Source organism: Schistocerca gregaria, unplaced genomic scaffold (genome assembly GCF_023897955.1).
Source record: "Schistocerca gregaria isolate iqSchGreg1 unplaced genomic scaffold, iqSchGreg1.2 ptg000180l, whole genome shotgun sequence".
NCBI lineage: Eukaryota > Metazoa > Arthropoda > Insecta > Orthoptera > Acrididae > Schistocerca > Schistocerca gregaria.
Genome location: NW_026061730.1, coordinates 12,107,197 through 12,129,955, shown reverse-complemented (window position 1 = coordinate 12,129,955; position 22,759 = coordinate 12,107,197). Strand labels below are relative to the sequence as shown.

At 46.3% G+C, this 22,759-nt stretch overlaps 18 non-coding genes across 18 annotated transcripts; all 18 read left to right on the top strand.

The window, feature by feature from the left end:
- Positions 1–693: 693 nt before the first annotated feature.
- On the top strand, positions 694–766 carry Trnar-ucg (transfer RNA arginine (anticodon UCG)). Its single transcript has one exon. It is a non-coding gene; the product is annotated as a tRNA-Arg (tRNA).
- A 1,447-nt stretch (positions 767–2,213) lies between these two features.
- On the top strand, positions 2,214–2,286 carry Trnar-ucg (transfer RNA arginine (anticodon UCG)). The gene has a single exon. It is a non-coding gene; the product is annotated as a tRNA-Arg (tRNA).
- A 78-nt stretch (positions 2,287–2,364) lies between these two features.
- On the top strand, positions 2,365–2,437 carry Trnar-ucg (transfer RNA arginine (anticodon UCG)). Its single transcript has one exon. It is a non-coding gene; the product is annotated as a tRNA-Arg (tRNA).
- Positions 2,438–3,886: 1,449 nt separating this feature from the next.
- On the top strand, positions 3,887–3,959 carry Trnar-ucg (transfer RNA arginine (anticodon UCG)). Its single transcript has one exon. It is a non-coding gene; the product is annotated as a tRNA-Arg (tRNA).
- Positions 3,960–6,208: 2,249 nt separating this feature from the next.
- Positions 6,209–6,281, top strand: Trnar-ucg (transfer RNA arginine (anticodon UCG)). The gene has a single exon. It is a non-coding gene; the product is annotated as a tRNA-Arg (tRNA).
- A 452-nt stretch (positions 6,282–6,733) lies between these two features.
- Positions 6,734–6,806, top strand: Trnak-cuu (transfer RNA lysine (anticodon CUU)). Its single transcript has one exon. It is a non-coding gene; the product is annotated as a tRNA-Lys (tRNA).
- Positions 6,807–7,729: 923 nt separating this feature from the next.
- Positions 7,730–7,802, top strand: Trnar-ucg (transfer RNA arginine (anticodon UCG)). The gene has a single exon. It is a non-coding gene; the product is annotated as a tRNA-Arg (tRNA).
- A 1,434-nt stretch (positions 7,803–9,236) lies between these two features.
- On the top strand, positions 9,237–9,309 carry Trnar-ucu (transfer RNA arginine (anticodon UCU)). The gene has a single exon. It is a non-coding gene; the product is annotated as a tRNA-Arg (tRNA).
- A 1,434-nt stretch (positions 9,310–10,743) lies between these two features.
- On the top strand, positions 10,744–10,816 carry Trnar-ucg (transfer RNA arginine (anticodon UCG)). The gene has a single exon. It is a non-coding gene; the product is annotated as a tRNA-Arg (tRNA).
- A 1,449-nt stretch (positions 10,817–12,265) lies between these two features.
- Trnar-ucg (transfer RNA arginine (anticodon UCG)) lies at positions 12,266–12,338 on the top strand. Its single transcript has one exon. It is a non-coding gene; the product is annotated as a tRNA-Arg (tRNA).
- Positions 12,339–14,587: 2,249 nt separating this feature from the next.
- Trnar-ucg (transfer RNA arginine (anticodon UCG)) lies at positions 14,588–14,660 on the top strand. The gene has a single exon. It is a non-coding gene; the product is annotated as a tRNA-Arg (tRNA).
- A 452-nt stretch (positions 14,661–15,112) lies between these two features.
- On the top strand, positions 15,113–15,185 carry Trnak-cuu (transfer RNA lysine (anticodon CUU)). Its single transcript has one exon. It is a non-coding gene; the product is annotated as a tRNA-Lys (tRNA).
- A 2,421-nt stretch (positions 15,186–17,606) lies between these two features.
- On the top strand, positions 17,607–17,679 carry Trnar-ucg (transfer RNA arginine (anticodon UCG)). The gene has a single exon. It is a non-coding gene; the product is annotated as a tRNA-Arg (tRNA).
- A 452-nt stretch (positions 17,680–18,131) lies between these two features.
- Positions 18,132–18,204, top strand: Trnak-cuu (transfer RNA lysine (anticodon CUU)). The gene has a single exon. It is a non-coding gene; the product is annotated as a tRNA-Lys (tRNA).
- A 903-nt stretch (positions 18,205–19,107) lies between these two features.
- Positions 19,108–19,180, top strand: Trnar-ucg (transfer RNA arginine (anticodon UCG)). The gene has a single exon. It is a non-coding gene; the product is annotated as a tRNA-Arg (tRNA).
- A 1,945-nt stretch (positions 19,181–21,125) lies between these two features.
- Positions 21,126–21,198, top strand: Trnak-cuu (transfer RNA lysine (anticodon CUU)). The gene has a single exon. It is a non-coding gene; the product is annotated as a tRNA-Lys (tRNA).
- Positions 21,199–22,101: 903 nt separating this feature from the next.
- Trnar-ucg (transfer RNA arginine (anticodon UCG)) lies at positions 22,102–22,174 on the top strand. The gene has a single exon. It is a non-coding gene; the product is annotated as a tRNA-Arg (tRNA).
- Positions 22,175–22,626: 452 nt separating this feature from the next.
- On the top strand, positions 22,627–22,699 carry Trnak-uuu (transfer RNA lysine (anticodon UUU)). Its single transcript has one exon. It is a non-coding gene; the product is annotated as a tRNA-Lys (tRNA).
- The last annotated feature ends 60 nt before the right edge of the window (positions 22,700–22,759 follow it).

Genomic DNA, 22,759 nt, shown 5'->3' with positions numbered 1-22,759 from the left:
CAAGCAGTAATGGGTCGCCATAGCTGCTAATATTAGTCGAAAATATGAAGTGTTGTCAGCTGAAGTCTGATGATTCAGACAACCGTACGGATGAAGTACGCAAACGTTGCCGCTAGGCGGCGCCTGTTTAGGTCAGTGGTAGAGCATTGGTCTAGTAAACCAGGGGTCGTGAGTTCCATCCTCACAGGAGGAAGACGAATTTTGGAAATCAGTTGCGCATCGTGGCCGTATAGCAAACAGTATCTGTGATGAGGAACAATTAGCGACAGGAGTATTATTAAGAATTACTCTCAGATGTGATTAAGGCGAATGGCGCAGATAAAGCATTTGCCAAAGCGGTGCGGCATAATGTTGGACGAGGCAGTCTGAATTACATTTTATAGATGTATTTCTCACAAATCTCAGAGCCTCTCGCGGTCGTCGTCGTCGTCGTCGCCGCCGCCGCCGCTTCTGCAGAAGTAGCAAATGGCCATCGTAGCAAATGCGGCGAGGAACACCCTGCCATCGATTCCGAATGCGCAAAGTGTGTGGTCTTCTTTTCCTGTCTATGTTTGGTCGGTCTCGTAAGAGGTTGAATGTAACGAATGGGTGGAAAAGAGTAAGGGGCAGGGGCTGTGTGGAACGAAAACACAGTTCCTCAGGGGGTGTGAGCGTTCGAAATGGGTCGTATATAAGTTACACTTGGTCGTCAGTGACCGTGTGGCCTAATGGATAAGGCGTCGGACTTCGGATCCGAAGATTGCAGGTTCGAATCCTGTCACGGTCGTGTTTTTCCATTTCTGAAAAAGCAACATACCGTTTTAATGTAGCAATTGAGCAGTACGAAACCGTCTGAATGTTACTGTTGACCATTTTGTGTATGGAGATGGTCTTGAGCTTGAACACACACAACAAGACCGGTGTTAACTAGCGAATTGGTCGGCAGAGTGGCCTCACCGCGAGGTGTGACTGGCACTTGCACATCTAAAACAACGTCGGAAAGTAACTCGTTCGACTTTTGAGTCACATCAAGTATGTGTGTTAATTTTGACGCCGCTAGCTCTGCAGATTTTCATGCAATTCCTTTACCTCTCAGAAGTGAATATGATATGAAAGTGAAGTACGTGACGAGTGTGACGTTAGGAAAACATTAGGCAGCATGGAGAGATTCTGTATGGGACCAACCAACCCAAACGAGTACTGTGTGATCTGCTGCCCAACAGGTATCCAACGAGGCAGCACGGCTTGCCCAGTCGGTAGAGCATGAGACTCTTATTCACAGGGTCGTGGGTTCGAGCCCTACGCTGGGCGGAACGGAATTTTTTTCCGCTGCAGATGTAAATTACCGATTTTCTGATTAACGTGATGTAATGGAAATAGCAACTTTAAAATTTACCTACGTCTCAATCAGTCGCAAGAAAACTGTATTTGAAGGTGAAGGTGATTTTGTAGACATGTGTGAAAGTCATGTTCTGAAGTGCAGGTGGTTTTGGTTGGAGAGAATATCGGCTACGTGTCAGATGTGTAGCCAAGCAGTAATGGGTCGCCATAGCTGCTAATATTAGTCGAAAATATGAAGTGTTGTCAGCTGAAGTCTGATGATTCAGACGACCATACGGACGAAGTACGCAAAAGTGCCGCTAGGCGGCGCCTGTTTCGCTCTGTGGTAGAGCATTGGTCTAGTAAACCAGGGGTCGTGAGTTCCATCCTCACAGGAGGAAGACGAATCTTGGAAATCAGTTGCGCATCGTGGCCGTATAGCAAACAGTATCTGTGAAGAGGAACAATTAGCGACAGGAGTATTATTAATAATTACTCTCAGATGTGATTAAGGCGAATGGCGCAGATAAAGCATTTGCCAAATTGGTGCGGCATAATGTTGGACGAGGCAGTCTGAATTACATTTTATAGATGTATTTCTCACAAATCTCAGAGCCTCTCGCGGTCGTCGTCGTCGTCGTCGTCGTCGTCGTCGCCGCCGCCGCCGCTTCTGCATAAGTAGCAAATGGCCATCGTAGCAAATGCGGCGAGGGACACCCTGCCATCGATTCCGAATGCGCAAAGTGTGTGGTCTTGTTTTCCTGTCTATGTTTGGTCGGTCTCGTAAGAGGTTGAATGTAACGAATGGGTGGGAAAGAGTAAGGGGCAGCGGCTGTGTGGAACGAAAGCACAATTCATCAGGGGGTGTGAGCGTTTCGAGATGAGTCGTATATAAGTTATACTTGGTCGTCAGTGACCGTGTGGCCTAATTGATAAGGCATCGGACTTCGGATCCGAAGATTGCAGGTTCGAATCCTGTCACGGTCGTGTTTTTCCAGTTCTGAAAAAGAAACATACCGTTTTAATGTAGCAATTGAGCAATATAAGTTATACTTTGTCGTCAGTGACCGTGTGGCCTAATGGATAAGGCATCGGACTTCGGATCCGAAGATTGCAGGTTCGAATCCTGTCACGGTCGTGTTTTTCCAGTTCTGAAAAAGAAACATACCGTTTTAATGTAGCAATTGAGCAGTACGAAACCGTCTGAATGTTGCTGTTGACCATTTTGTACTTGGAGATGATCTTGAACCTGAAACACACACAACAAGACCGGTGTTAACTAGCGAAATGGTCGGCAGAGTGCCCTCACCGCGAGTTTTGACTGGCACTTGCACATCTAAAACAAAGTCGGAAAGTAACTCGTTCGGCTTTTGAGTCACATCAAGTATGTGTGTTAATTTTGACGCCGCTAGCTCTGCAGATTGTCATGCAATTCCTTTACCTCTCAGAAATGATTATGAAATAAAAGTGAAGTACGTGACGAGTGTGACGTTAGGAAAACATTAGGGAGCATGGAGAGATTCTGTATGGGACCACCCAACCCAAACGATTACTGTGTGATCTGCTGCCCAGCAGGTATCCAACGAGGCAGCACGGCTAGCTCAGTCTGTAGAGCATGAGACTCTTATTCACAGGGTCGTGGGTTCGAGCCCTACGCTGGCCGGAACGGAATTTTTTTCCGCTGCAGATGTAAATTACCGATTTTCTGATTAACGTGATGTAATGGAAATAGCAACTATAAATTTGCCTACGTCTCCATCAGTCGCAAGAAAACTGTATTTGAAGTGAAGGTGATTTTGTAGACATGTGTGAAAGTCATGTTCTGAAGTGCAAGTGGTTTGGGTTGGAGAGAACACGGCTACGTGTCAGATGTGTAGCCAAGCAGTAATGGGTCGCCATTGCTGCAAATATTAGTCGAAAATATGAAGTGTTGTCAGCTGAAGTCTGATGATTCAGACAACCGTACGGACGAAGTACGCAAACGTTGCCGCTAGGCGGCGCCTGTTTAGGTCAGTGGTAGAGCATTGGTCTAGTAAACCAGGGGTCGTGAGTTCCATCCTCACAGGAGGAAGACGAATTTTGGAAATCAGTTGCGCATCGTGGCCGTATAGCAAACAGTATCTGTGATGAGGAACAATTAGCGACAGGAGTATTATTAAGAATTACTCTCAGATGTGATTAAGGCGAATGGCGCAGATAAAGCATTTGCCAAAGCGGTGCGGCATAATGTTGGACGAGGCAGTCTGAATTACATTTTATAGATGTATTTCTCACAAATCTCAGAGCCTCTCGCGGTCGTTGTCGTCGTCGTCGTCGTCGTCGTCGTCGCCGCCGCTGCCGCTTCTGCAGAAGTAGCAAATGGCCATCGTAGCAAATGCGGCGAGGAACACCCTGCCATCGATTCCGAATGCGCAAAGTGTGTGGTCTTGTTTTCCTGTCTATGTTTGGTCGGTCTCGTAAGAGGTTGAATGTAACGAATGGGTGGAAAAGAGTAAGGGGCAGGGGCTGTGTGGAACGAAAACACAGTTCCTCAGGGGGTGTGAGCGTTTCGAAATGGGTCGTATATAAGTTACACTTGGTCGTCAGTGACCGTGTGGCCTAATGGATAAGGCGTCGGACTTCGGATCCGAAGATTGCAGCTTCGAATCCTGTCACGGTCGTGTTTTTCCATTTCTGAAAAAGCAACATACCGTTTTAATGTAGCAATTGAGCAGTACGAAACCGTCTGAATGTTGCTGTTGACCATTTTGTGTATGGAGATGGTCTTGAGCTTGAACACACACAACAAGACCGGTGTTAACTAGCGAATTGGTCGGCAGAGTGGCCTCACCGCGAGGTGTGACTGGCACTTGCACATCTAAAACAACGTCGGAAAGTAACTCGTTCGACTTTTGAGTCACATCAAGTATGTGTGTTAATTTTGACGCCGCTAGCTCTGCAGATTTTCATGCAATTCCTTTACCTCTCAGAAGTGAATATGATATGAAAGTGAAGTACGTGACGAGTGTGACGTTAGGAAAACATTAGGCAGCATGGAGAGATTCTGTGTGGGACCAACCAACCCAAACGAGTACTGTGTGATCTGCTGCCCAACAGGTATCCAACGAGGCAGCACGGCTTGCTCAGTCGGTAGAGCATGAGACTCTTATTCACAGGGTCGTGGGTTCGAGCCCTACGCTGGCTGGAACGGAATTTTTCTCCGCTGCAGATGTAAATTACCGATTTACTGATTAACGTGATGTAATGGAAATAGCAACTTTAAAATTTGCCTACGTCTCAATCAGTCGCTAGAAAACTGTATTTGAAGGTGAAGGTGATTTTGTAGACATTTGTGAAAGTCATGTTCTGAAGTGCAGGTGGTTTTGGTTGGAGAGAATATCGGCTACGTGTCAGATGTGTAGCCAAGCAGTAATGGGTCGCCATAGCTGCTAATATTAGTCGAAAATATGAAGTGTTGTCAGCTGAAGTCTGATGATTCTACATCTACATCTACATCTACATGACTACTCTGCAATTCACATTTAAGTGCTTGGCAGAGGGTTCATCGAACCACAATCATACTATCTCTCTACTATTCCACTCCCGAACAGCGAGCGGGAAAAACGAACACCTAAACCTTTCTGTTCGAGCTCTGATTTCTCTTATTTTATTTTGATGATCATTCCTACCTATGTAGGTTGGGCTCAACAAAATATTTTCGCATTCGGAAGAGAAAGTTGGTGACTGAAATTTCGTAAAAAGGTCTCGCCGCGACGAAAAACGTCTATGCTCTAATGACTTCCATCCCAACTCGTGTATCATATCTGCCACACTCTCTCCCCTATAACGCGATAATACAAAACGAGCTGCCCTTCTTTTCACCCTCTCGATGTCCTCCGTCAATCCCACCTGGTAAGGATCCCACACCGCGCAGCAATATTCTAACAGAGGACGAACGAGTGTAGTGTAAGCTGTCTCTTTAGTGGACTTGTTGCATCTTCTAAGTGTCCTGCCAATGAAACGCAACCTTTGGCTCGCCTTCCCGACAATATTATCTATGTGGTCCTTCCAACTGAAGTTGTTTGTAATTTTAACACCCAGGTACTTAGTTGAATTGACAGCCTTGAGAATTGTACTATTTATCGAGTAATCGAATTCAAACGGATTTCTTTTGGAACTCATGTGGATCATCTCACACTTTTCGTTATTTAGCGTCAACTGCCACCTGACACACCATACAGCAATCTTTTCTAAATCGCTTTGCAGCTGATACTGGTCTTCGGATGACCTTACTAGACGGTAAATTACAGCAATGATTCAGACGACCATACGGACGAAGTACGCAAAAGTGCCGCTAGGCGGCGCCTGTTTCGCTCTGTGGTAGAGCATTGGTCTAGTAAACCAGGGGTCGTGAGTTCCATCCTCACAGGAGGAAGACGAATCTTGGAAATCAGTTGCGGGTCGTGGCCGTATAGAAAGCAGTACCTGTGATGAGGAACAATTAGCGACAGGCGTATTATTAAGAATTACTCTCAGATGTGATTAAGGCGAATGGCGCAGATAAAGCATTTGCCAAGGCGGTATAGCATAAGGTGGGACGAGGCAGTCTGAATTACATTTTATAGATGTATTTCTCACAAATCTCTGAGCCTCTCGCGGTCGTCGTCGTCGTAGTCGTCGTCGCTTCTGCAGAAGTAGCAAAAGGCCATCGTAGCAAATGCGGCGAGGGACACCCTGCCATCGATTCCGAATGCGCAAAGTGTGTGGTCTTGTTTTCCTGTCTATGTTTGGTCGGTCTCGTAAGAGGTTGAATGTAACGAATGGGTGGGAAAGAGTAAGGGGCAGCGGCTGTGTGGAACGAAAGCACAATTCCTCAGGGGGTGTGAGCGTATCGAGATGAGTCGTATATAAGTTATACTTGGTCGTCAGTGACCGTGTGGCCTAATGGATAAGGCGTCGGACTTCGGATCCGAAGATTGCAGGTTCGAATCCTGTCACGGTCGTGTTTTTCCAGTTCTGAAAAAGAAACATACCGTTTTAATGTAGCAATTGAGCAGTACGAAACCGTCTGAATGTTGCTGTTGACCATTTTGTACTTGGAGATGATCTTGAACCTGAAACACACTCAACAAGACCGGTGTTAACTAGCGAAATGGTCGGCAGAGTGCCCTCACCGCGAGTTTTGACTGGCACTTGCACATCTAAAACAACGTCGGAAAGTAACTCGTTCGGCTTTTGAGTCACATCAAGTATGTGTGTTAATTTTGACGCCGCTAGCTCTGCAGATTGTCATGCAATTCCTTTACCTCTCAGAAATGATTATGAAATAAAAGTGAAGTACGTGACGAGTGTGAAGTTAGGAAAACATTAGGGAGCATGGAGAGATTCTGTATGGGACCACCCAACCCAAACGATTACTGTTTGATCTGCTGCCCAGCAGGTATCCAACGAGGCAGCACGGCTAGCTCAGTCGGTAGAGCATGAGACTCTTATTCACAGGGTCGTGGGTTCGAGCCCTACGCTGGGCGGAACGGAATTTTTTTCCGCTGCAGATGTAAATTACCGATTTTCTGATTAACGTGATGTAATGGAAATAGCAACTATAAATTTGCCTACGTCTCCATCAGTCGCAAGAAAACTGTATTTGAAGTGATGGTGATTTTGTAGACATGTGTGAAAGTCATGTTCTGAAGTGAAAGTGGTTTTGGTTGGAGAGAACACGGCTACGTGTCAGATGTGTAGCCAAGCAGTAATGGGTCGCAATAGCTGCAAATATTAGTCGAAAATATGAGGTGTTGTCAGCTGAAGTCTGATGATTCAGACGACCGTACGGACGAAGTACGCAAAAGTGCCGCTAGGCGGCGCCTGTTTAGCTCAGTGGTAGAGCATTGGTCTAGTAAACCAGGGGTCGTGAGTTCCATCCTCACAGGAGGAAGACGAATTTTGGAAATCAGTTGCGCATCGTGGCCGTATAGCAAACAGTATCTGTGATGAGGAACAATTAGCGACAGGAGTATTATTAAGAATTACTCTCAGATGTGATTAAGGCGAATGGCGTAGATAAAGCATTTGCCAAAGCGGTGCGGCATAATGTTGGACGAGGCAGTCTGAATTACATTTTATAGATGTATTTCTCACAAATCTCAGAGCCTCTCGCGGTCGTCGTCGTCGTCGTCGTCGTCGTCGTCGTCGCCGCCGCCGCCGCTTCTGCAGAAGTAGCAAATGGCCGTCGTAGCAAATGCGGCGAGGAACACCCTGCCATCGATTCCGAACGCGCAAAGTGTGTGGTCTTGTTTTCCTGTCTATGTTTGGTCGGTCTCGTAAGAGGTTGAATGTAACGAAAGGGTGGGAAAGAGTAAGGGGCAGCGGCTGTGTGGAACGAAAACACAATTCCTCAGGGGGTGTGAGCGTTTCGAGATAAGTCGTATATAAGTTATACTTGGTCGTCAGTGACCGTGTGGCCTAATGGATAAGGCGTCGGACTTCGGATCCGAAGATTGCAGGTTCGAATCCTGTCACGGTCGTGTTTTTCCAGTTCTGAAAAAGAAACATACCGTTTTAATGTAGCAATTGAGCAGTACGAAACCGTCTGAATGTTGCTGTTGACCATTTTGTACTTGGAGATGGTCTTGAACCTGAAACACACACAACAAGACCGGTGTTAACTAGCGAAATGGTCGGCAGAGTGCCCTCACCGCGAGTTTTGACTGGCACTTGCACATCTAAAACAACGTCGGAAAGTAACTCGTTCGGCTTTTGAGTCACATCAAGTATGTGTGTTAATTTTGACGCCGCTAGCTCTGCAGATTGTCATGCAATTCCTTTACCTCTCAGAAATGATTATGAAATAAAAGTGAAGTACGTGACGAGTGTGACGTTAGGAAAACATTAGGAAGCATGGAGAGATTCTGTATGGGACCACCCAACCCAAACGATTACTGTTTGATCTGCTGCCCAGCAGGTATCCAACGAGGCAGCACAGCTAGCTCAGTCGGTAGAGCAAGAGACTCTTATTCACAGGGTCGTGGGTTCGAGCCCTACGCTGGGCGGAACGGAATTTTTTTCCGCTGCAGATGTAAATTACCGATTTTCTGATTAACGTGATGTAATGGAAATAGCAACTTTAAAATTTGCCTACGTCTCCATCAGTCGCTAGAAAACTGTATTTGAAGTGAAGGTGATTTTGTAGACATGTGTGAAAGTCATGTTCTGAAGTGAAAGTGGTTTTGGTTGGAGAGAACACGGCTACGTGTCAGATGTGTAGCCAAGCAGTAATGGGTCGCAATAGCTGCAAATATTAGTCGAAAATATGAGGTGTTGTCAGCTGAAGTCTGATGATTCAGACGACCGTACGGACGAAGTACGCAAAAGTGCCGCTAGGCGGCGCCTGTTTAGCTCAGTGGTAGAGCATTGGTCTAGTAAACCAGGGGTCGTGAGTTCCATCCTCACAGGAGGAAGACGAATTTTGGAAATCAGTTGCGCATCGTGGCCGTATAGCAAACAGTACCTGTGATGAGGAACAATTAGCGACAGGAGTATTATTAAGAATTACTCTCAGATGTGATTAAGGCGAATGGCGCAGATAAAGCATTTGCTAAAGCGGTACGGCATAAGGTTGGACGAGGCAGTCTGAATTACATTTTATAGATGTATTTCTCACAAATATCAGAGCCTATCGCGGTCGTCGTCGTCGTCGTCTTCGCCGCCGCCGCTTCTGCAGAAGTAGCAAATGGCCATCGTAGCAAATGCGGCGAGGGCCACCCTGCCATCGATTCCGAATGCGCAAAGTGTGTGGTCTTGTTTTCCTGTCTATGTTTGGTCGGTCTCGTAAGAGGTTGAATGTAACGAATGGGTGGGAAAGAATAAGGGGCAGCGGCTGTGTGGAACGAAAGCACAGTTCCTCAGGGGGTGTGAGCGTTTCGAAATGAGTCGTATGTAAGTTATAATTGGTCGTCAGTGACCGTGTGGCCTAATGGATAAGGCATCGGACTTCTTATCCGAAGATTGCAGGTTCGAATCCTGTCACGGTCGTGTTTTTCCAGTTCTGAAAAAGAAACATACCGTTTTAATGTAGCAATTGAGCAGTACGAAACAGTCCGAATGTTGCTGTTGACCATTTTGTACTTGGAGATGGTCTTGAACCTGAAACACACACAACAAGACCGGTGTTAACTAGCGAAATGGTCGGCAGAGTGCCCTCACCGCGAGTTTTGACTGGCACTTGCACATCTAAAACAACGTCGGAAAGTAACTCGTTCGGCTTTTGAGTCACATCAAGTATGTGTGTTAATTTTGACGCCGCTAGCTCTGCAGATTGTCATGCAATTCCTTTACCTCTCAGAAATGATTATGAAATAAAAGTGAAGTACGTGACGAGTGTGACGTTAGGAAAACATTAGGAAGCATGGAGAGATTCTGTATGGGACCACCCAACCCAAACGATTACTGTTTGATCTGCTGCCCAGCAGGTATCCAACGAGGCAGCACGGCTAGCTCAGTCGGTAGAGCAAGAGACTCTTATTCACAGGGTCGTGGGTTCGAGCCCTACGCTGGGCGGAACGGAATTTTTTTCCGCTGCAGATGTAAATTACCGATTTTCTGATTAACGTGATGTAATGGAAATAGCAACTTTAAAATTTGCCTACGTCTCCATCAGTCGCTAGAAAACTGTATTTGAAGTGAAGGTGATTTTGTAGACATGTGTGAAAGTCATGTTCTGAAGTGAAAGTGGTTTTGGTTGGAGAGAACACGGCTACGTGTCAGATGTGTAGCCAAGCAGTAATGGGTCGCAATAGCTGCAAATATTAGTCGAAAATATGAGGTGTTGTCAGCTGAAGTCTGATGATTCAGACGACCGTACGGACGAAGTACGCAAAAGTGCCGCTAGGCGGCGCCTGTTTAGCTCAGTGGTAGAGCATTGGTCTAGTAAACCAGGGGTCGTGAGTTCCATCCTCACAGGAGGAAGACGAATTTTGGAAATCAGTTGCGCATCGTGGCCGTATAGCAAACAGTATCTGTGATGAGGAACAATTAGCGACAGGAGTATTATTAAGAATTACTCTCAGATGTGATTAAGGCGAATGGCGCAGATAAAGCATTTGCTAAAGCGGTACGGCATAAGGTTGGACGAGGCAGTCTGAATTACATTTTATAGATGTATTTCTCACAAATATCAGAGCCTCTCGCGGTCGTCGTCGTCGTCGTCTTCGCCGCCGCCGCTTCTGCAGAAGTAGCAAATGGCCATCGTAGCAAATGCGGCGAGGGCCACCCTGCCATCGATTCCGAATGCGCAAAGTGTGTGGTCTTGTTTTCCTGTCTATGTTTGGTCGGTCTCGTAAGAGGTTGAATGTAACGAATGGGTGGGAAAGAATAAGGGGCAGCGGCTGTGTGGAACGAAAGCACAGTTCCTCAGGGGGTGTGAGCGTTTCGAAATGAGTCGTATGTAAGTTATAATTGGTCGTCAGTGACCGTGTGGCCTAATGGATAAGGCATCGGACTTCGGATCCGAAGATTGCAGGTTCGAATCCTGTCACGGTCGTGTTTTTCCAGTTCTGAAAAAGAAACATACCGTTTTAATGTAGCAATTGAGCAGTACGAAACCGTCTGAATGTTGCTGTTGACCATTTTGTACTTGGAGATGATCTTGAACCTGAAACACACACAACAAGACCGGTGTTAACTAGCGAAATGGTCGGCAGAGTGCCCTCACCGCGAGTTCTGACTGGCACTTGCACATCTAAAACAAAGTCGGAAAGTAACTCGTTCGGCTTTTGAGTCACATCAAGTATGTGTGTTAATTTTGACGCCGCTAGCTCTGCAGATTGTCATGCAATTCCTTTACCTCTCAGAAATGATTATGAAATAAAAGTGAAGTACGTGACGAGTGTGACGTTAGGAAAACATTAGGGAGCATGGAGAGATTCTGTATGGGACCACCCAACCCAAACGATTACTGTTTGATCTGCTGCCCAGCAGGTATCCAACGAGGCAGCACGGCTAGCTCAGTCTGTAGAGCATGAGACTCTTATTCACAGGGTCGTGGGTTCGAGCCCTACGCTGGCCGGAACGGAATTTTTTTCCGCTGCAGATGTAAATTACCGATTTTCTGATTAACGTGATGTAATGGAAATAGCAACTATAAATTTGCCTACGTCTCCATCAGTCGCAAGAAAACTGTATTTGAAGTGAAGGTGATTTTGTAGACATGTGTGAAAGTCATGTTCTGAAGTGCAAGTGGTTTGGGTTGGAGAGAACACGGCTACGTGTCAGATGTGTAGCCAAGCAGTAATGGGTCGCCATTGCTGCAAATATTAGTCGAAAATATGAAGTGTTGTCAGCTGAAGTCTGATGATTCAGACAACCGTACGGACGAAGTACGCAAACGTTGCCGCTAGGCGGCGCCTGTTTAGGTCAGTGGTAGAGCATTGGTCTAGTAAACCAGGGGTCGTGAGTTCCATCCTCACAGGAGGAAGACGAATTTTGGAAATCAGTTGCGCATCGTGGCCGTATAGCAAACAGTATCTGTGATGAGGAACAATTAGCGACAGGAGTATTATTAAGAATTACTCTCAGATGTGATTAAGGCGAATGGCGCAGATAAAGCATTTGCCAAAGCGGTGCGGCATAATGTTGGACGAGGCAGTCTGAATTACATTTTATAGATGTATTTCTCTCAAATCTCAGAGCCTCTCGCGGTCGTTGTCGTCGTCGTCGTCGTCGTCGTCGTCGCCGCCGCCGCCGCTTCTGCAGAAGTAGCAAATGGCCATCGTAGCAAATGCGGCGAGGAACACCCTGCCATCGATTCCGAATGCGCAAAGTGTGTGGTCTTGTTTTCCTGTCTATGTTTGGTCGGTCTCGTAAGAGGTTGAATGTAACGAATGGGTGGAAAAGAGTAAGGGGCAGGGGCTGTGTGGAACGAAAACACAGTTCCTCAGGGGGTGTGAGCGTTTCGAAATGGGTCGTATATAAGTTACACTTGGTCGTCAGTGACCGTGTGGCCTAATGGATAAGGCGTCGGACTTCGGATCCGAAGATTGCAGCTTCGAATCCTGTCACGGTCGTGTTTTTCCATTTCTGAAAAAGCAACATACCGTTTTAATGTAGCAATTGAGCAGTACGAAACCGTCTGAATGTTGCTGTTGACCATTTTGTGTATGGAGATGGTCTTGAGCTTGAACACACACAACAAGACCGGTGTTAACTAGCGAATTGGTCGGCAGAGTGGCCTCACCGCGAGGTGTGACTGGCACTTGCACATCTAAAACAACGTCGGAAAGTAACTCGTTCGACTTTTGAGTCACATCAAGTATGTGTGTTAATTTTGACGCCGCTAGCTCTGCAGATTTTCATGCAATTCCTTTACCTCTCAGAAGTGAATATGATATGAAAGTGAAGTACGTGACGAGTGTGACGTTAGGAAAACATTAGGCAGCATGGAGAGATTCTGTGTGGGACCAACCAACCCAAACGAGTACTGTGTGATCTGCTGCCCAACAGGTATCCAACGAGGCAGCACGGCTTGCTCAGTCGGTAGAGCATGAGACTCTTATTCACAGGGTCGTGGGTTCGAGCCCTACGCTGGCCGGAACGGAATTTTTCTCCGCTGCAGATGTAAATTACCGATTTACTGATTAACGTGATGTAATGGAAATAGCAACTTTAAAATTTGCCTACGTCTCAATCAGTCGCTAGAAAACTGTATTTGAAGGTGAAGGTGATTTTGTAGACATGTGTGAAAGTCATGTTCTGAAGTGCAGGTGGTTTTGGTTGGAGAGAATATCGGCTACGTGTCAGATGTGTAGCCAAGCAGTAATGGGTCGCCATAGCTGCTAATATTAGTCGAAAATATGAAGTGTTGTCAGCTGAAGTCTGATGATTCTACATCTACATCTACATCTACATGACTACTCTGCAATTCACATTTAAGTGCTTGGCAGAGGGTTCATCGAACCACAATCATACTATCTCTCTACTATTCCACTCCCGAACAGCGAGCGGGAAAAACGAACACCTAAACCTTTCTGTTCGAGCTCTGATTTCTCTTATTTTATTTTGATGATCATTCCTACCTATGTAGGTTGGGCTCAACAAAATATTTTCGCATTCGGAAGAGAAAGTTGGTGACTGAAATTTCGTAAAAAGGTCTCGCCGCGACGAAAAACGTCTATGCTCTAATGACTTCCATCCCAACTCGTGTATCATATCTGCCACACTCTCTCCCCTATAACGCGATAATACAAAACGAGCTGCCCTTCTTTTCACCCTCTCGATGTCCTCCGTCAATCCCACCTGGTAAGGATCCCACACCGCGCAGCAATATTCTAACAGAGGACGAACGAGTGTAGTGTAAGCTGTCTCTTTAGTGGACTTGTTGCATCTTCTAAGTGTCCTGCCAATGAAACGCAACCTTTGGCTCGCCTTCCCGACAATATTATCTATGTGGTCCTTCCAACTGAAGTTGTTTGTAATTTTAACACCCAGGTACTTAGTTGAATTGACAGCCTTGAGAATTGTACTATTTATCGAGTAATCGAATTCAAACGGATTTCTTTTGGAACTCATGTGGATCATCTCACACTTTTCGTTATTTAGCGTCAACTGCCACCTGACACACCATACAGCAATCTTTTCTAAATCGCTTTGCAGCTGATACTGGTCTTCGGATGACCTTACTAGACGGTAAATTACAGCAATGATTCAGACGACCATACGGACGAAGTACGCAAAAGTGCCGCTAGGCGGCGCCTGTTTCGCTCTGTGGTAGAGCATTGGTCTAGTAAACCAGGGGTCGTGAGTTCCATCCTCACAGGAGGAAGACGAATCTTGGAAATCAGTTGCGGGTCGTGGCCGTATAGAAAGCAGTACCTGTGATGAGGAACAATTAGCGACAGGCGTATTATTAAGAATTACTCTCAGATGTGATTAAGGCGAATGGCGCAGATAAAGCATTTGCCAAGGCGGTATAGCATAAGGTGGGACTAGGCAGTCTGAATTACATTTTATAGATGTATTTCTCACAAATCTCTGAGCCTCTCGCGGTCGTCGTCGTCGTAGTCGTCGTCGCTTCTGCAGAAGTAGCAAAAGGCCATCGTAGCAAATGCGGCGAGGGACACCCTGCCATCGATTCCGAATGCGCAAAGTGTGTGGTCTTGTTTTCCTGTCTATGTTTGGTCGGTCTCGTAAGAGGTTGAATGTAACGAATGGGTGGGAAAGAGTAAGGGGCAGCGGCTGTGTGGAACGAAAGCACAATTCCTCAGGGGGTGTGAGCGTATCGAGATGAGTCGTATATAAGTTATACTTGGTCGTCAGTGACCGTGTGGCCTAATGGATAAGGCGTCGGACTTCGGATCCGAAGATTGCAGGTTCGAATCCTGTCACGGTCGTGTTTTTCCAGTTCTGAAAAAGAAACATACCGTTTTAATGTAGCAATTGAGCAGTACGAAACCGTCTGAATGTTGCTGTTGACCATTTTGTTCTTGGAGATGATCTTGAACCTGAAACACACACAACAAGACCGGTGTTAACTAGCGAAATGGTCGGCAGAGTGCCCTCACCGCGAGTTTTGACTGGCACTTGCACATCTAAAACAACGTCGGAAAGTAACTCGTTCGGCTTTTGAGTCACATCAAGTATGTGTGTTAATTTTGACGCCGCTAGCTCTGCAGATTGTCATGCAATTCCTTTACCTCTCAGAAATGATTATGAAATAAAAGTGAAGTACGTGACGAGTGTGAAGTTAGGAAAACATTAGGGAGCATGGAGAGATTCTGTATGGGACCACCCAACCCAAACGATTACTGTTTGATCTGCTGCCCAGCAGGTATCCAACGAGGCAGCACGGCTAGCTCAGTCGGTAGAGCATGAGACTCTTATTCACAGGGTCGTGGGTTCGAGCCCTACGCTGGGCGGAACGGAATTTTTTTCCGCTGCAGATGTAAATTACCGATTTTCTGATTAACGTGATGTAATGGAAATAGCAACTATAAATTTGCCTACGTCTCCATCAGTCGCAAGAAAACTGTATTTGAAGTGATGGTGATTTTGTAGACATGTGTGAAAGTCATGTTCTGAAGTGCAAGTGGTTTTGGTTGGAGAGAACACGGCTACGTGTCAGATGTGTAGCCAAGCAGTAATGGGTCGCCATTGCTGCAAATATTAGTCGAAAATATGAAGTGTTGTCAGCTGAAGTCTGATGATTCAGACAACCGTACGGACGAAGTACGCAAACGTGCCGATAGGCGGCGCCTGTTTAGGTCAGTGGTAGAGCATTGGTCTAGTAAACCAGGGGTCGTGAATTCCATCCTCACAGGAGGAAGACGAATTTTGGAAATCAGTTGCGCATCGTGGCCGTATAGCAAACAGTATCTGTGATGAGGAACAATTAGCGACAGGAGTATTATTAAGAATTACTCTCAGATGTGATTAAGGCGAATGGCGCAGATAAAGCATTTGCCAAAGCGGTGCGGCATAATGTTGGACGAGGCAGTCTGAATTACATTTTATAGATGTATTTCTCACAAATCTCAGAGCCTCTCGCGGTCGTCGTCGTCGTCGTCGTCGTCGTCGCCGCCGCCGCTTCTGCAGAAGTAGCAAATGGCCGTCGTAGCAAATGCGGCGAGGAACACCCCGCCATCGATTCCGAACGCGCAAAGTGTGTGGTCTTGTTTTCCTGTCTATGTTTGGTCGGTCTCGTAAGAGGTTGAATGTAACGAAAGGGTGGGAAAGAGTAAGGGGCAGCGGCTGTGTGGAACGAAAACACAATTCCTCAGGGGGTGTGAGCGTTTCGAGATGAGTCGTATATAAGTTATACTTGGTCGTCAGTGACCGTGTGGCCTAATGGATAAGGCGTCGTACTTCGGATCCGAAGGTTGCATTTTCGAATCCTGTCACGGTCGTGTTTTTCCAGTTCTGAAAAAGAAACATACCGTTTTAATGTAGCAATTGAGCAGTACGAAACCGTCTGAATGTTGCTGTTGACCATTTTGTACTTGGAGATGGTCTTGAACCTGGAACACACACAACAAGACCGGTGTTAACTAGCGAAATGGTCGGCAGAGTGCCCTCACCGCGAGTTTTGACTGGCACTTGCACATCTAAAACAACGTCGGAAAGTAACTCGTTCGGCTTTTGAGTCACATCAAGTATGTGTGTTAATTTTGACGCCGCTAGCTCTGCAGATTGTCATGCAATTCCTTTACCTCTCAGAAATGATTATGAAATAAAAGTGAAGTACGTGACGAGTGTGACGTTAGGAAAACATTAGGAAGCATGGAGAGATTCTGTATGGGACCACCCAACCCAAACGATTACTGTTTGATCTGCTGCCCAGCAGGTATCCAACGAGGCAGCACGGCTAGCTCAGTCGGTAGAGCAAGAGACTCTTATTCACAGGGTCGTGGGTTCGAGCCCTACGCTGGGCGGAACGGAATTTTTTTCCGCTGCAGATGTAAATTACCGATTTTCTGATTAACGTGATGTAATGGAAATAGCAACTTTAAAATTTGCCTACGTCTCCATCAGTCGCTAGAAAACTGTATTTGAAGTGAAGGTGATTTTGTAGACATGTGTGAAAGTCATGTTCTGAAGTGAAAGTGGTTTTGGTTGGAGAGAACACGGCTACGTGTCAGATGTGTAGCCAAGCAGTAATGGGTCGCAATAGCTGCAAATATTAGTCGAAAATATGAAGTGTTGTCAGCTGAAGTCTGATGATTCAGACGACCGTACGGACGAAGTACGCAAAAGTGCCGCTAGGCGGCGCCTGTTTAGCTCAGTGGTAGAGCATTGGTCTAGTAAACCAGGGGTCGTGAGTTCCATCCTCACGGGAGGAAGACGAATTTTGGAAATCAGTTGCGCATCGTGGCCGTATAGAAAGCAGTACCTGTGATGAGGAACAATTAGCGACAGGAGTATTATTAAGAATTACTCTCAGATGTGATTAAGGCGAATGGCGCAGATAAAGCATTTGCTAAAGCGGTACGGCATAAGGTTGGACGAGGCAGTCTGAATTACATTTTATAGATGTATTTCTCACAAATATCAGAGCCTCTCGCGGTCGTCGTCGTCGTCGTCTTCGCCGCCGCCGCTTCTGCAGAAGTAGCAAATGGCCATCGTAGCAAATGCGGCGAGGGCCACCCTGCCATCGATTCCGAATGCGCAAAGTGTGTGGTCTTGTTTTCCTGTCTATGTTTGGTCGGTCTCGTAAGAGGTTGAATGTAACGAATGGGTGGGAAAGAATAAGGGGCAGCGGCTGTGTGGAACGAAAGCACAGTTCCTCAGGGGGTGTGAGCGTTTCGAAATGAGTCGTATGTAAGTTATAATTGGTCGTCAGTGACCGTGTGGCCTAATGGATAAGGCATCGGACTTCGGATCCGAAGATTGCAGGTTCGAATCCTGTCACGGTCGTGTTTTTCCAGTTCTGAAAAAGAAACATACCGTTTTAATGTAGCAATTGAGCAGTACGAAACAGTCCGAATGTTGCTGTTGACCATTTTGTACTTGGAGATGGTCTTGAACCTGAAACACACACAACAAGACCGGTGTTAACTAGCGAAATGGTCGGCAGAGTGCCCTCACCGCGAGTTTTGACTGGCACTTGCACATCTAAAACAACGTCGGAAAGTAACTCGTTCGGCTTTTGAGTCACATCAAGTATGTGTGTTAATTTTGACGCCGCTAGCTCTGCAGATTGTCATGCAATTCCTTTACCTCTCAGAAATGATTATGAAATAAAAGTGAAGTACGTGACGAGTGTGACGTTAGGAAAACATTAGGAAGCATGGAGAGATTCTGTATGGGACCACCCAACCCAAACGATTACTGTGTGATCTGCTGCCCAGCAGGTATCCAACGAGGCAGCACGGCTAGCTCAGTCGGTAGAGCATGAGACTCTTATTCACAGGGTCGTGGGTTCGAGCCCTACGCTGGGCGGAACGGAATTTTTATCCGCTGCAGATGTAAATTACCGATTTTCTGATTAACGTGGTGTAATGGAAATAGCAACTTTAAAATTTGCCTACGTCTCCATCAGTCGCTAGAAAACTGTATTTGAAGTGAAGGTGATTTTGTAGACATGTGTGAAAGTCATGTTCTGAAGTGCAAGTGGTTTTGGTTGGAGAGAACACGGCTACGTGTCAGATGTGTAGCCAAGCAGTAATGGGTCGCCATTGCTGCAAATATTAGTCGAAAATATGAAGTGTTGTCAGCTGAAGTCTGATGATTCAGACGACCGTACGGACGAAGTACGCAAAAGTGCCGCTAGGCGGCGCCTGTTTAGCTCAGTGGTAGAGCATTGGTCTAGTAAACCAGGGGTCGTGAGTTCCATCCTCACGGGAGGAAGACGAATTTTGGAAATCAGTTGCGCATCGTGGCCGTATAGAAAGCAGTACCTGTGATGAGGAACAATTAGCGACAGGCGTATTATTAAGAATTACTCTCAGATGTGATTAAGGCGAATGGCGCAGATAAAGCATTTGCCAAGGCGGTATAGCATAAGGTGGGACGAGGCAGTCTGAATTACATTTTATAGATGTATTTCTCACAAATCTCTGAGTCTCTCGCGGTCGTCGTCGTCGTAGTCGTCGTCGCTTCTGCAGAAGTAGCAAAAGGCCATCGTAGCAAATGCGGCGAGGGACTCCCTGCCATCGATTCCAAATGCGCAAAGTGTGTGGTCTTGTTTTCCTGTCTATGTTTGGTCGGTCTCGTAAGAGGTTGAATGTAACGAATGGGTGGGAAAGAGTAAGGGTCAGCGGCCGTGTGGAACGAAAGCACAATTCCTCAGGGGGTGTGAGCGTTTCGAGATGAGTCGTAAATAAGTTATACTTGGTCGTCAGTGACCGTGTGGCCTAATGGATAAGGCATCGGACTTCGGATCCGAAGATTGCAGGTTCGAATCCTGTCACGGTCGTGTTTTTCCAGTTCTGAAAAAGAAACATACCGTTTTAATGTAGCAATTGAGCAGTACGAAACCGTCTGAATGTTGCTGTTGACCATTTTGTACTTGGAGATGATCTTGAACCTGAAACACACACAACAAGACCGGTGTTAACTAGCGAAATGGTCGGCAGAGTGCCCTCACCGCGAGTTTTGACTGGCACTTGCACATCTAAAACAACGTCGGAAAGTAACTCGTTCGGCTTTTGAGTCACACCAAGTATGTGTGTTAATTTTGACGCCGCTAGCTCTGCAGATTGTCATGCAATTCCTTTACCTCTCAGAAATGATTATGAAATAAAAGTGAAGTACGTGACGAGTGTGAAGTTAGGAAAACGTTAGGGAGCATGGAGAGATTCTGTATGGGACCACCCAACCCAAACGATTACTGTGTGATCTGCTGCCCAGCAGGTATCCAACGAGGCAGCACGGCTAGCTCAGTCGGTACAGCATGAGACTCTTATTCACAGGGTCGTGGGTTCGAGCCCTCCGCTGGGCGGAACGGAATTTTTTTCCGCTGCAGATGTAAATTACCGATTTTCTGATTAACGTGATGTAATGGAAATAGCAACTATAAATTTGCCTACGTCTCCATCAGTCGCAAGAAAACTGTATTTGAAGTGAAGGTGATTTTGTAGACATGTGTGAAAGTCATGTTCTGAAGTGCAAGTGGTTTTGGTTGGAGAGAACACGGCTACGTGTCAGATGTGTAGCCAAGCAGTAATGGGTCGCCATTGCTGCAAATATTAGTCGAAAATATGAAGTGTTGTCAGCTGAAGTCTGATGATTCAGACAACCGTACGGACGAAGTACGCAAACGTGCCGCTAGGCGGCGCCTGTTTAGGTCGGTGGTAGAGCATTGGTCTAGTAAACCAGGGGTCGTGAATTCCATCCTCACAGGAGGAAGACGAATTTTGGAAATCAGTTGCGCATCGTGGCCGTATAGCAAACAGTATCTGTGATGAGGAACAATTAGCGACAGGAGTATTATTAAGAATTACTCTCAGATGTGATTAAGGCGAATGGCGCAGATAAAGCATTTGCCAAAGCGGTGCGGCATAATGTTGGACGAGGCAGTCTGAATTACATTTTATAGATGTATTTCTCACAAATGTCAGAGCCTCTCGCGGTCGCCGCCGCCGCCGCTTCTGCAGAAGTAGCAAATGGCCGTCGTAGCAAATGCGGCGAGGAACACCCTGCCATCTATTCCAAATGCGCAAAGTGTGTGGTCTTGTTTTCCTGTCTATGTTTGGTCGGTCTCGTAAGAGGTTGAATGTAACGAAAGGGTGGGAAAGAGTAAGGGGCAGCGGCTGTGTGGAACGAAAGCACAATTCCTCAGGGGGTGTGAGCGTTTCAAAAATGAGTCATATATAAGTTATACTTGGTCGTCGGTGACCGTCTGGCCTAATGGATAAGGCGTCGGACTTCGGATCCGAAGATTGCAGGTTCGAATAGTGTCACGGTCGTGTTTTTCCAGTTCAGAAAAAGCAACATATCGTTTTAATCTAGCAATTGAGCAGTACGAAACCGTCTGAATGTTTGCTGTTGACCATTTTGTGCTTGGAGATGGTCTTGAGCTTGAAACACACACAACAAGACCGGTGTTAACTAGCGAAATGGTCGGCAGAGTGCCCTCACCGCGAGTTTTGACTGGCACTTGCACATCTAAAACAACGTCGGAAAGTAACTCGTTCGGCTTTTGAGTCACATCAAGTATGTGTGTTAATTTTGACGCCGCTAGCTCTGCAGATTGTCATGCAATTCCTTTACCTCTCATAAATGATTATGAAATAAAAGTGAAGTACGTGACGAGTGTGATTTTAGGAAAACATTAGGAAGCATGGAGAGATTCTGTATGGGACCACCCAACCTAAACGATTACTGTGTGATCTGCTGCCCAGCAGGTATCCAACGAGGCAGCACGGCTTGCTCAGTCGGTAGAGCATGAGACTCTTATTCACAGGGTCGTGGGTTCGAGCCCTACGCTGGGCGGAACGGAATTTTTCTCCGCTGCAGATGTAAATTACCGATTTTCTGATTAACGTGATGTAATGGAAATAGCAACTTTAAAATTTGCCTACGTCTCCATCATTCGCTAGAAAACTGTATTTGAAGTGAAGGTGATTTTGTAGACATGTGTGAAAGTAATGTTCTGAAGTGAAAGTGGTTTTGGTTGGAGAGAACACGGCTACGTGTCAGATGTGTAGCCAAGCAGTAATGGGTCGCAATAGCTGCAAATATTAGTCGAAAATATGAAGTGTTGTCAGCTGAAGTCTGATGATTCAGACGACCGTAAGGACGAAGTACGCAAAAGTGCCGCTAGGCGGCGCCTGTTTAGCTCAGTGGTAGAGCATTGGTCTAGTAAACCAGGGGTCGTGAGTTCCATCCTCACGGGAGGAAGACGAATTTTGGAAATCAGTTGCGCATCGTGGCCGTATAGAAAGCAGTACCTCTGATGAGGAACAATTAGCGACAGGCGTATTATTAAGAATTACTCTCAGATGTGATTAAGGCGAATGGCGCAGATAAAGCATTTGCCAAGGCGGTATAGCATAAGGTGGGACGAGGCAGTCTGAATTACATTTTATAGATGTATTTCTCACAAATCTCTGAGCCTCTCGCGGTCGTCGTCGTCGTAGTCGTCGTCGCTTCTGCAGAAGTAGCAAAAGGCCATCGTAGCAAATGCGGCGAGGGACACCCTGCCATCGATTCCGAATGCGCAAAGTGTGTGGTCTTGTTTTCCTGTCTATGTTTGGTCGGTCTCGTAAGAGGTTGAATGTAACGAATGGGTGGGAAAGAGTAAGGGGCAGCGGCTGTGTGGAACGAAAGCACAATTCCTCAGGGGGTGTGAGCGTTTCGAGATGAGTCGTATATAAGTTATACTTGGTCGTCAGTGACCGTGTGGCCTAATGGATAAGGCATCGGACTTCGGATCCGAAGATTGCAGGTTCGAATCCTGTCACGGTCGTGTTTTTCCAGTTCTGAAAAAGAAACATACCGTTTTAATGTAGCAATTGAGCAGTACGAAACCGTCTGAATGTTGCTGTTGACCATTTTGTACTTGGAGATGATCTTGAACCTGAAACACACACAACAAGACCGGTGTTAACTAGCGAAATGGTCGGCAGAGTGCCCTCACCGCGAGTTTTGACTGGCACTTGCACATCTAAAACAACGTCGGAAAGTAACTCGTTCGGCTTTTGAGTCACATCAAGTATGTGTGTTAATTTTGACGCCGCTAGCTCTGCAGATTGTCATGCAATTCCTTTACCTCTCAGAAATGATTATGAAATAAAAGTGAAGTACGTGACGAGTGTGAAGTTAGGAAAACATTAGGGAGCATGGAGAGATTCTGTATGGGACCACCCAACCCAAACGATTACTGTGTGATCTGCTGCCCAGCAGGTATCCAACGAGGCAGCACGGCTAGCTCAGTCGGTAGAGCATGAGACTTTTATTCACAGGGTCGTGGGTTCGAGCCCTACGCTGGGCGGAACGGAATTTTTTTCCGCTGCAGATGTAAATTACCGATTTTCTGATTAACGTGATGTAA